An 11679-nucleotide genomic window follows, 5' to 3' on the forward strand; every position below is an offset into this window, starting at 1 on the left:
TTACATTGAATGCATTCACATTATGGTAAATTTATTAATTACCTTTCACACTATATTTCAACACTCCTCATTGAATGCATTCTAATTATATAAAAAAGAGTAAAATATTATTACAATATTTCTATTTAATAGTGCCTCGTTAAAAACCTTGTCAAGAAAAACCCAATGGGATAAAAACCTGAACGAAGAGAAAAAGAGTGCAGTGAGTATGATTCTCCCACTGAGTTCAACAAATATCTCGTAGATGACACATTCTAATTTTATATACAAGTTGCTCAAATCTCTTTGACGGAAGGGATTTTATGAACAAATCTGCAAGATTTTCACTTGATTGAATTTGTTTGACTTTTACTATTTTATACTTCTTGGAGGTCATGTGCAAAGAAATGTTTTGGTCCGATGTGTTTGGTTCTATCCCCTTTTATGAAGCCTTCACTAACTTGTTCAATACAATAGGTATTATCTTCAAAAGTTATAGTTGGAGAATTTATTATCGAGTTTATCCCACATTCTTCTTGAATGTGACCAATTACTGACCTTAACCAAACGCATTCTCTACTTGTTTCATAAAGGACGATCAATTCTGCATGGTTAGATGATGTAGCTGTCAGTGTCTGTTTCGTGGATCTCCAAGATATTGCGGTACCTCCATATGTGAATACATATCCATTTTGTGATCTAGCCTTATAAGGATCTGATAAGTATCCAACATCTGCATATCCAACAAGAGTAGCATCTTGCTTTGATCGATAAAATAGTCCAAGATCTTTAGTTCCTCGAAGGTAGCGCAACAAATGTTTTATCCCACTCCAATGTCTCTTTGTTGGTGAATTGCTATATATAGCTAATAAATTAACAGTGAAAGCAATATCAGGTCTTGTATTATTAGCTAGATACATCAGAGCTCCAATCGCGCTTAAATATGGCACTTCAGGGCCAAGAATCTCCTTGTCTTCTTCACAAGGTCGAAATGTATCATCTTTTGGTTTTAATGATCGCACTATCGTTGGAGAGCTCAGCGGTTGAGCTTTGTCATATGAAATCTTTTTAGAACCTTTTCTGTATAGTTGGATTGGTGCACAAAAATTCCACCCCTTAAGTGCTCTATTTGTAATCAAAGGCAAAATTTTGTTTTCCCAAGATCTTTCATTTTAAATTCTTTCATCAAATATTTTGCAGTTTGTTCAAGCTCTTTGGGAGTTCCAATAATATTTAAATCATCAATATAAACTGCAATTATAGAAAATCCTGATTGAGTTCTTCAACTTAAGTCCTTCAAGGACTTTCATATAAAAGTCTGTATCAAGTGAATCATATAAATATGCGGTCACAACATTCACAAGTCGCATTTGCAAACCGTTTGAGACAGTTAGACTTATCAAGAATCTTAGTGTAGTCGCATCTACCGCTGGAGAATACGTTTCTTCATAATCAATCCCTGTTCTTTGGGAAAAACCTTGTGCTATAAGTCGTGCCTTATATCTAACCACTTCATCTTTCTCATTTCCTTTTCTTACAAACACCCATTTATAGCTGACCGGTTTTATACCATTTGGTGTTTGGGTAATTTTTCCAAAAACTTCTCGTTTCTCAAGTGACTTTAATTCCGCTTGAATAGCATCTTTCCATTTAGGCCAATCATTTCTACGCCGACATTCTTGTATCGTTCTTGGTTCTATATCATTTTCATCAAGTGTTATTTCGGTGGCGATTGAATGAGCAAGTGCGTCATTAACAATACATTCTTTCGATTTATTTGCCTTTTAGTTGAAATGTAATTAATCGAAATTTCATTGTTATCTTTGATATCATTATTTTCTTCTTCTCTGAGATTTTCATCCTCGTCTCCAAAATTTGTTTCTTTACAATTCATTGAAGAAGTAATATTCATAACATTTGCCATTTCATTCAACTTTTTGGATTTTCTTTGTTTCAAATCCCTTGAACCAAGTGGTCTTCCACGCTTCCGGCGTGTAATAGATTCATTTTCAGTGGCATTGTTATTAATGGGAATTTCAATTCGTGCCAGAACATTTGTCGTAGGAATATATGATTTTGTCACTTGCTTTGTCTACAAATGCATCAGGTAATCTGTTTACAATATATTGATTATAGACAATTTTTCTAACTTCTTGTTCAGAAGCATTCGTTTTTGGATCATATATTTTAAAATGCATTGCAGTCCATGTAAAATCTATTTCCTTCTTATTTGGGTCCACTTTCTCTCCCCCTAAGGATAGAAATATTGTCTCATTAAAATGACAATTTGCAAATCTAGCATTAAATAAATCACCAGTCATTGGTTCTAAATATTTGATAATTGATGGGTATTCAAATCCAACATAAATTCCCATCCTTCTTTGTTGAACCATTTTTGTACGTTGGGGTGGTGCAATAGGGACATATACTGCACATCCAAATATTTTCAAGTGTGATATATTTGGTTCTCGACCATGCACGAATTGCTGTGGTGAATATTTATGATAAGCACTTGGTATCAATCTTATCAATGACGATGCATGTATTATTGCATGACCCCACGCAGATGATGGCAATTTCGACCTCATTAATAATGGTCTTGCTATTAATTGGAGTCTTTTAATCAATGATTCAGCCAGACCATTCTGAGTATGAACATGAGCTACTGGATGTTCTACGTCAATTCCAATTGACGTACAATAATCATTAAAAGTTTGAGATGTAAATTCTTCGGCATTGTCAAGCCTTATTCGCTTAATTATATAATCTGGAAAATTAATTTCTCAATCGAATGATTTGAGCAAGTAATTTCGCAAATGCCACATTGCTAGTTTGTAGGAGACTTACATGTGACCATCGTGTTGAGACATCAATCAATACCATAAAATATCTAAATGGCCCAGAAGCAAGATTAATTGGCCTACATATATCTCCATGAATTCTTTCTAGAAATTTAGGAATTTCAGTAGCAATTTTATTTAAAGATGGTCTAATTATCAATTTGCCTTGTGAGTATGCAGAATATGATAATTCATTTGGTTGGGGAATTCTCATTTTCTTCATTGGATGCCCAATTGAATTCTCAATAACTTTTTGCATCATTCCCACATCAGGATGACCCAATCGGTCATGTCATAATTTCATCATTTCTTTAGTATCTAACTTCTAGTTTGACACTATGTTTATCTCAACTGGTTTTATATTAATGCGATATAATCCCGATGAGTATGCTGGTAGTTTTTCATGAATGCTTTTCTTGCCGCATTTTTCAGATGTGATGCATAAATATTCAATATGATTTTCAGTCATTGTTTCTAAATGATAACCATTTTGGCGTACATCTTTGAAACTTATGAGATTTCGTCGAGATTTACTCGAATATAAAGCATCATTAATTACTAGTTTTGTCCCATTAGGAAGTATTATTTGAGCTTTTCCATATCTTTCTATTAGTGTAGTAGTTCTAGAGATTGTGGGTTCACCATCTTAGGATAGTGTGAGTTGTTCCACTATCTAGGAGGCATTGATATTTGAATCCATTTTCAAACTGATCCATATCTTCATATTAAATAAATAGATAGTTAAAATAAAATTTCATTAACTTTAGATGATATCAATACATAAAAAGGATATTGCATATAAAAAGGAAATACAACTAAATAAGCACGACAACATTGTTAAGAAAAATTCAAATATCTTCGTCATATTCTTTATCATTTTCATTGCCATCTACATAAAAGTTTGAAAGGTCAAGATTAGGCATTGATGTGCTTGCTTTATTATAAGGATCGACATTAGGCATTGAGGTGCTTGCTTCATTAAAGTTTGCTTCCACACCTTTTCCCTTTTTCTTTTGGGAAGCTAGATACAACTTCACGAAATGTTTGGCAGTACGACATGTACGTGCCCAATGCCCTGTCATGCCACATTTGTAACAAATACTTTCTTTTTCTTCTTGATGGCTATTTTTATTGTGATATCCAACTTGTTTTCCCCTTCGAGAATTATTATTGTAATGACCATTTTGACAATTTTGGGGAAAGTGGCCTCTACCGAATCCTTGAAACTTTCTACCATGTCCACTAAAATTTCCACGACCTTGTCCTCGTCCTTTTCGTCGGAAATTTCCGCGACCTCTACCACGGTTATTATAATTTCCGCGGCCTTTATTTTCAACAGCATGTGTTCCAGGCATATGTGTTTTAATAGAGTGTGTCTCACGGATAGTTTGAGATCTAATAGGTCTCATATTATGATTTTTTCAGACAAGATCATTATGTTGTTCAGCTAGTGAGAGTACTACAATTAGATCTGAATATCTTTTGAAATTTCTTTCCCTATATTGTTGTTGCAGAATAATGTTTGATGGATGAAAAGTAGATAATGTGAGTTCAATCATTTCTGCATCAGTCACCGAGTGCTCACAATATTTCAACATTGATGCAATTCGGTATAATGTTGAATTGTACTCACCGAGAGTCTTAAAATCAGAAAATCTTAAATTCTTCCACTCATGGCTAGCTTGTGGAAGAAGCACTCTTTTGTGGTGATCAAATCTTTCAACAAGAGAGTCCCATAATGTTTTGAGATCTTTTATGAATAAATATTCAGATTTAAGGCTATCATGAATATGATGCCTCAAGAGGACTAATGCTTTGGCCTTTTCTTGATTTGTAGCTACCTTTATTTTCGTAGCTTGAGTTCCATCTATTGGATCCTTTTCTTTTACTTCCAATACAATATGTTCAAATCCTTGAGCTTTTAAGTTCATGATGGCATCTTCTTTCCATTCTAAGAATTTTTGTCCAGTTAAGTCTAATATGTTGAATAGTCTTTTGGTAATTTCTACCATACTTGCTACATAATATATAATTGTTTTGTAAGTATATGACAATGCAATAATTCTTATTTTTCATAATAATAAACCATTAGAAAAATTATGATGTTTTAATTTCATGATCTTTTCCCCCTTGATTATTATTATGAATTTGTTGTAGATAATAAATTTAGGAATAAATCACGAAAAAGAGAAATAATAATAATAATAATAATAATAATAATAATAATAATAATAATAATAATAATAATAATAATAATAATAATAATAATAAGGAGAAGAACGAGAAAAAAAATTAAAGACAATAAATGCTAAAGAGGGTAAAAAAGTAGCATATACATAATATATTAGTATAATTTATCATACAAAATGCACTAACAAACAAAAGAAAATATGACAAAGAAAATCATGTGCATTTTGTTTCTTATTCTTCAAAATAAATTACTTCTTCATAATTATTATAATTCCTAATGCTACAAGAAGGACCACCAATCCAAACCCATAATTTAGGAGATATATAATTTGAGTTTGGCAAAATTTTCTTTAAATCTAAAAGAATGGGAAGAGGAAGAAGATAGATTGTTTTTGTGATGGTGTTACATTGTCGATGGAAGGAAGAAGGAGAAGGAGGGTTTTTGATGTAAAGAGTAAAGTTGAAAGGATAAGGGGTATGTGGTAAAAAAAATTATGGGGTAATCCGATTTTATAGAGTTATCCCAAATTGTACAATATACCGTATTATTTATGTATTCTTAAAAGAAATACGTAAAGTAAAAGGTAAATAAAAAAATGCACATGGATATAAATGTAAATACTGCAAATAAAAAAAATGCACATATAAATATACGAGAATGAAAAAAAAAATTGCTAACCGTCCATTTAGGCAGTAAAAGAAAAACAATTAGCCAGCCATATAGCCGGTTTAAAGAGCAACAAAAGAAATAAATAATACTAAATGGATGGTAAAAAAAAATTAACCAGCCATATAGGCGGTATAAAATAAAATAATAACAAAAGCAATAAAGTGTCCTTGTCATCCGTAAAGATGACGTATTGTCCAATAAATTATTTTATGGGTTATTTATCTTGCAACGTTTAGTAGTTGTTTCTCCCTCATCATCTTTGGTTCTTTTATTACTTTGTGAGGATTTATTTTCAGTTGATGTTGTTGGGGCATTATTAGTTGGTTGTGTTGATGAATTATTTGTTGGTTGTACTGGTGGAATATTAGTCGGTGGAACTAGTGGATTATTAGTTGGTCGTACATGTGAATTACGAGTTGGTGGTACTGGTGAACCATTAGTATTATTGGGATTATTATGTCGGAGCTGATTTAAATCAGTCTTTGCTGGGTTTGTAGTGAAGAGTATGGAATTATGCTCAATTATAAAATATAAAAATGTATTAGAAACACCTTGGATGATGATGTTGATACCATTTGATTGTTGGTCTATTTTTGGGTACCGATGAAGAAAAAAAATGCTTAATTAGGTTTTAAAAATATTACCTTCTTGATTATTAAGGGTAGAGCTAGTGCTGATAACGTGTTAAAACTTAGAGAGATAAGGAGGAAATAGAACGAGTAAAAGTTAGAAGATGGAGATGTTTTTACTCATTGGTGTGTTTTTTTTATATTGGTGAACTTCCATATTTATAGGCAAGTTCATCTACAATTACATTAAATACATTCACATTATGATAAATTTATTAATTATCTTTCACACTATATTTCGACAATGTGAAATTTGTTATTTGAGATTTTCTAAGATCATGTGAATCAAAGTGTCCATTTACTACTTTTGCACTTATTTGGGGTCTTGTGAATGTATTAGGTAATTTGGTTGGTAATCGATTTCGAGGAGTGTGCAACTGCAATTAATTAGAGTACAAACTAATTTGTATGAAAACCAAATTTGGGTCCCAAATGACTATTCTTTTATGCAAATTTTGTCAAATATAGGCTATTTTGAGGGCTTGTATACTTTTATTGTTATATTGTTTGTATTGTTAAGGAAAGTCATATTTTGGATAATATGTTTTGTTTTTTAATTAATTGACTTTTGAAAATTAAATTTTGTTTCAGTTAGAATAAATATTTCTTTTTTCAACTATTTTCCAAATACATACGATCATGGTTGCATCTGTCATCCACCACTACTTTAAATCGTTAAACTATAGTTTATACGTGGTTAATATTTTTTTCTTATAGTTAAAAATAATTTTTGATATTGTATATAGTTTATCTGTACATCTAGGATTTCAATTAAAAAGTAACGGTGATGATTTAAACCCCAAAGATACGTCATATATACTCTCAGTTTTTACTCGTTTCAATGAAAGCAAAGTTATTTATGAACTTAGAAGTCACTATTTGTATGTTGACTTAATTTTATAGTTTATTTTCACTTGAACTAAATATATATATGTTTTTATTTTCTTGCTATTATTTGGAAATATTATTTTTCTTACTATTTTTTATTGAAGCAAATTTAGTTTTGATAAAATAGTACTCCTATTATTTTAATGTGAACAAAATAAAAATCTAACATTTAAAAGTGCATATTTATGAATTATGGTTTGGTATGATTTTGAGATATCTAACTCTAACAAAGTCAAAATTGTAAAATATTGAGTTCTAGACCACTTTATTATAGACTTTTTTTAGTGTGTTAGTTAGGGAAAATAAAATTAAGCAAAAATTAAATAAAAATTTTTACTTTAAAAAGTAATATTTGTTTTTTTAAATGTGACAATAAAATTCTTCTCCATTTCACCAATGGATCCGATTATATTTAGTAGTACGTAGCAACTACTCATCATTCGTTCATATTTTTAGTATTACTAATTTAATTGTGAATTGACCCTACAAATGCTCAATTAAATTGAAATAATGTTATGAAAACAAAAGATTACGAAAAATTCTTTGAGATTAGGACTAATTATTTTTTTATTTCTTGTTTGCTTTTCTAATTTTGTCTTATATATGCTTTTATAATTAATGAACTTACTAGAATTAATATTTGTTGAATTATAGAGAATCAATCTTATCTTGAAGTAAATATATTTTTCATTGAAAGCACTGGAGTTTAATTCTCACAATCCTATCGTCAACCTTCTTTGTCTCGCAATTTATTATATATGGAAAAAAAATATTTGCTACCAAAAAATATAAACTATCAACTAATAATAATTAGTTAAGAAATAATATATAAAATGGAGCTTAATTAATTTGAGCTTTAATCCATTTATGAGCTTCTTAGTCCTATATGTAATTTGGCTACCAATAGATTTCATACAATAGTCCAAAGAATTTAAGTTCGAGCCTGTTTAATTTTGGCTTAATTTGAATAAGAATCATATTAATATTAAATTGTTACTCAAATTAGAACAAAATAAAGGTTGTCGTTTAATCGAATTTATTCAACGCACATAAAAATAAGTGTTATATTTTTATTATAACTAATCTACTTTTCTGAATTCGCTCACAAATAATGAATAATAACACCTACTATTTATTCATTTAATTTGCTATATTTACTTTTTATTTATTTATAATATTTTATAACAAATTAATATAACAAATTTAATAAGACGAAAATAACATACCATTGGATGTGGAAATTCTGGAATTAGGTGCATATATTGAAATGGGGGCCACATTCATCTGCCGACAGAAGTTGGAGCCATAGTCTATTAATGCATCACCACAATTAATAAGTTGAATTCCATAATAATTTGTTTATACAATATAATTATGTTATCTTGTTTTGGTGTACAAATACTATATTTAAGCAATTATGTCTCGTTTAATGCAAATAATCTCAAAGACGTAGACATAAACAACCTGAAAATGACTATTTTGTATCTCACAAACAATTAGCCTTATTTTTGTTTGATACGTCTTATTGAATTTACTTTATTTTTATTTACAATTTATACTTTTTTTAATTATTATTCACACATTTAACTTAATTTTTCATCTAAATTATATATTTTTTTCATTTTCTCATAAAATTTTAAAAATAATTTTTTACTGTTGTTACTCATTTTTCTTGATTTTCGCTTTAATTATACTTGGAGCTGTTTCTTTCAATAGAAGAGAAAGGAGTTATTTTCACAAACCCTCCCACATTTTCCGCAATGAAAATTGGACTTGGAACCTCAATTCTCAATTGTTGATTATTATTGAAACTTGAAAGCTCATTGTTGTACTATTAAATCTATTTTTATGACTTAATAATTAAATAGTACTCCCATGGAAATTAGTAGATTTGTAACCTAGATTAAGGTTATTTTGAGTTTGTCGGATTGATAACTAAGGGTCGAGCTATGTGTTGGTGAAAATCGATTATAACCCACCTTTGTAAATCAGTTAAAACACATTATATATAATTATATATAGAATATTCGCAACTTTTGTTCTTGTGATTGACGATAAACTTCTCATCAGGACAATTAGTTTTGGTCAAAAAATTATACTTTGAGAGAAATATTCTTTTCTATTTGATTTTATTGTCTCATTGAGATGAGTTTTATACTTGACAATGTTTTATAGTTTAAGAATAAAACATAAATTAAAAGTGATCAATAAATAATAATTAAATGAGGAATTAATGACTTTTCAAACCAACTTCAAAGGCTAAAATGTATAATAGTATTTTATGCTTCAATATTTGTTCTCATAGTTAGTCTCATTGGGATGTTATACACTTGCATAAAGTTTGTATGGAATTTTCATAAGCGTCAAATGACAAGTTATCATATATTCAATCATCTAAATAATTGATTTCAAACTAAATTATTGTGTAGAATGCAATTATTTTAAAATAATGTTAAGCATAAAAAATTGTTTATATTTTATATGTTGTTAATTTTAGTTGTAAATATTCCTTAAAAATATTTTAAATATAATGAAATAAAACTTCTAAAACACATCAAATTTGACGAGAAAATACACTTATTAATTATTTATTTTTTTGATATATTATTATTCTAGTTAGTTTGTTAAGCTACCAAAAATATAATTTAAGCTAGCTATTTTGTAATTATCTTAAAATTGATAATGATTAATTAAGTAGTAACGATAAAATGAAGTCCAAAAACCAAGAAATAAAAGTTAAGAAAGCCGAGAAAATATGAAATACTGCTAGCAATATATAATCGAATATTCAGCAGAGACCTAACTGAAAAAGTTCAATAAGAATGCACCGCAAAAAAAGGTCATAGTTTCGATTTGCCACATATCATTTTTTTTTTAACTTGATGAGAACAAACTTACTAAATTATCTATCTATATCTCTAATTTAATTTCTTTATAAAAGAAAAGTCTCCTATATCACCATAACCCTTATGGAACTTTAGGAGGAGTATAAACAAAGTAGAGGGCCCAATTTATTTTTATTTAAAAAATGAGGATAATAATTTAGCTAATCATTTATTTTTCCTAATCATCATCTAATAGATAAAATTATATTTTAAAAGAATAACTAAAGTTGAACTATTATATGAAGTACTCTTAAGCAAAGTAGTACTCCTATAGGCTATATATTTATCCAAACTCATAATTTGATCATTTAAGATGATTATTTAAAGGAAAAAATATGATCCTAATCCGAATATAGATAATCTAAATTAATTATAGAAATGAAGAGTTTGAATTCAAGTGAAATTGAGTAAACCTAAACTTATTCATTGCATCAAAATTTAGGATCCATTTGTTTTTATTGAACATTTACCTATTAGAGTATTAGTAATCTGAATATAATGTGCCATGTTGATTTGAAAAACAATCACTTATCTAATGAGACGATACACATAACTTTTTTAAAATTTTTATCATAAAATTAGTTTTTTTATTTTTTTAATTTTTTTTATTGTTTGCATACTTTAAAATATATTAATTTGACCGTACAGGTGAATGTATAATAATATTGTTTTAGTTATATATATTTCTCAATTATTTTAATGGGGTGATACATGTGAAAGTATTTTGTTAGTTATAATAATAAACTAAAACTCTATTTTCATATGTTCCTCTTAAATAGATTATTTGAATTTTTAGTGCTAAACTTTAAATATAAATTCTCATTAAACTAAATAAAAAACATATTTATGTGATATTTTAATAAATTTATTTCAATATAATATATTTTTTAAATATTAATTTTTATGATTTTTGAAAACTTTAAAAATTAAATTATTAGATTTTTAAGTTTATATTAGAACTTGCAAATAAAATGAATGAGAAGAAAAGAAAACATTAGAATTATTATTTTAACTCGATCTTGTATTCTAGTTTCTAATTTCTTAATTTTCATGTCAAAAGTTGAAGTTATTTGACCGAATTGTCAATTTTGCATAGATTTCATCAGTAGGGCAATTTTCAATGCATTATGTAATTACCTCAAAACGACCTAAACATAAATCCAAAGGTTAATTCAAAACATTTTTTGTTAGTTTTATCAATAATAAGAATAATAATGCATACATCTAACCCACCAAACCCCATCCTAAATGAAAGCCATTTGATGGTATTAGGGTAAATGAATATTATAGGCACAAATCAAAATGAATACCTTCTGAATATTGTGTAAACTATTCAAATGAATGGAAGGAGTAACACGGAAAAATAGTAACAGAGTTAGTTTAGTACACATAAAATGACAAGAATTCAAGCTCTCTATACCAATATCTTGAATTTGCCGATGCTCATTTTGTATCATGAGCTCATGCTCCAAAAGACGTAAAATGAGGAAATGAATTACCGAAACAAACCAAACATGTACTTGGGTGCAACCATTGACCCAACCGATCAAAAATAATCAAATGATATGCCAAAAAGAAAAGAAACAAAAATCAACGAA

Source organism: Amaranthus tricolor, chromosome 2, assembly GCF_026212465.1.
Source record: "Amaranthus tricolor cultivar Red isolate AtriRed21 chromosome 2, ASM2621246v1, whole genome shotgun sequence".
In the NCBI taxonomy this organism is placed as follows: domain Eukaryota; kingdom Viridiplantae; phylum Streptophyta; class Magnoliopsida; order Caryophyllales; family Amaranthaceae; genus Amaranthus; species Amaranthus tricolor.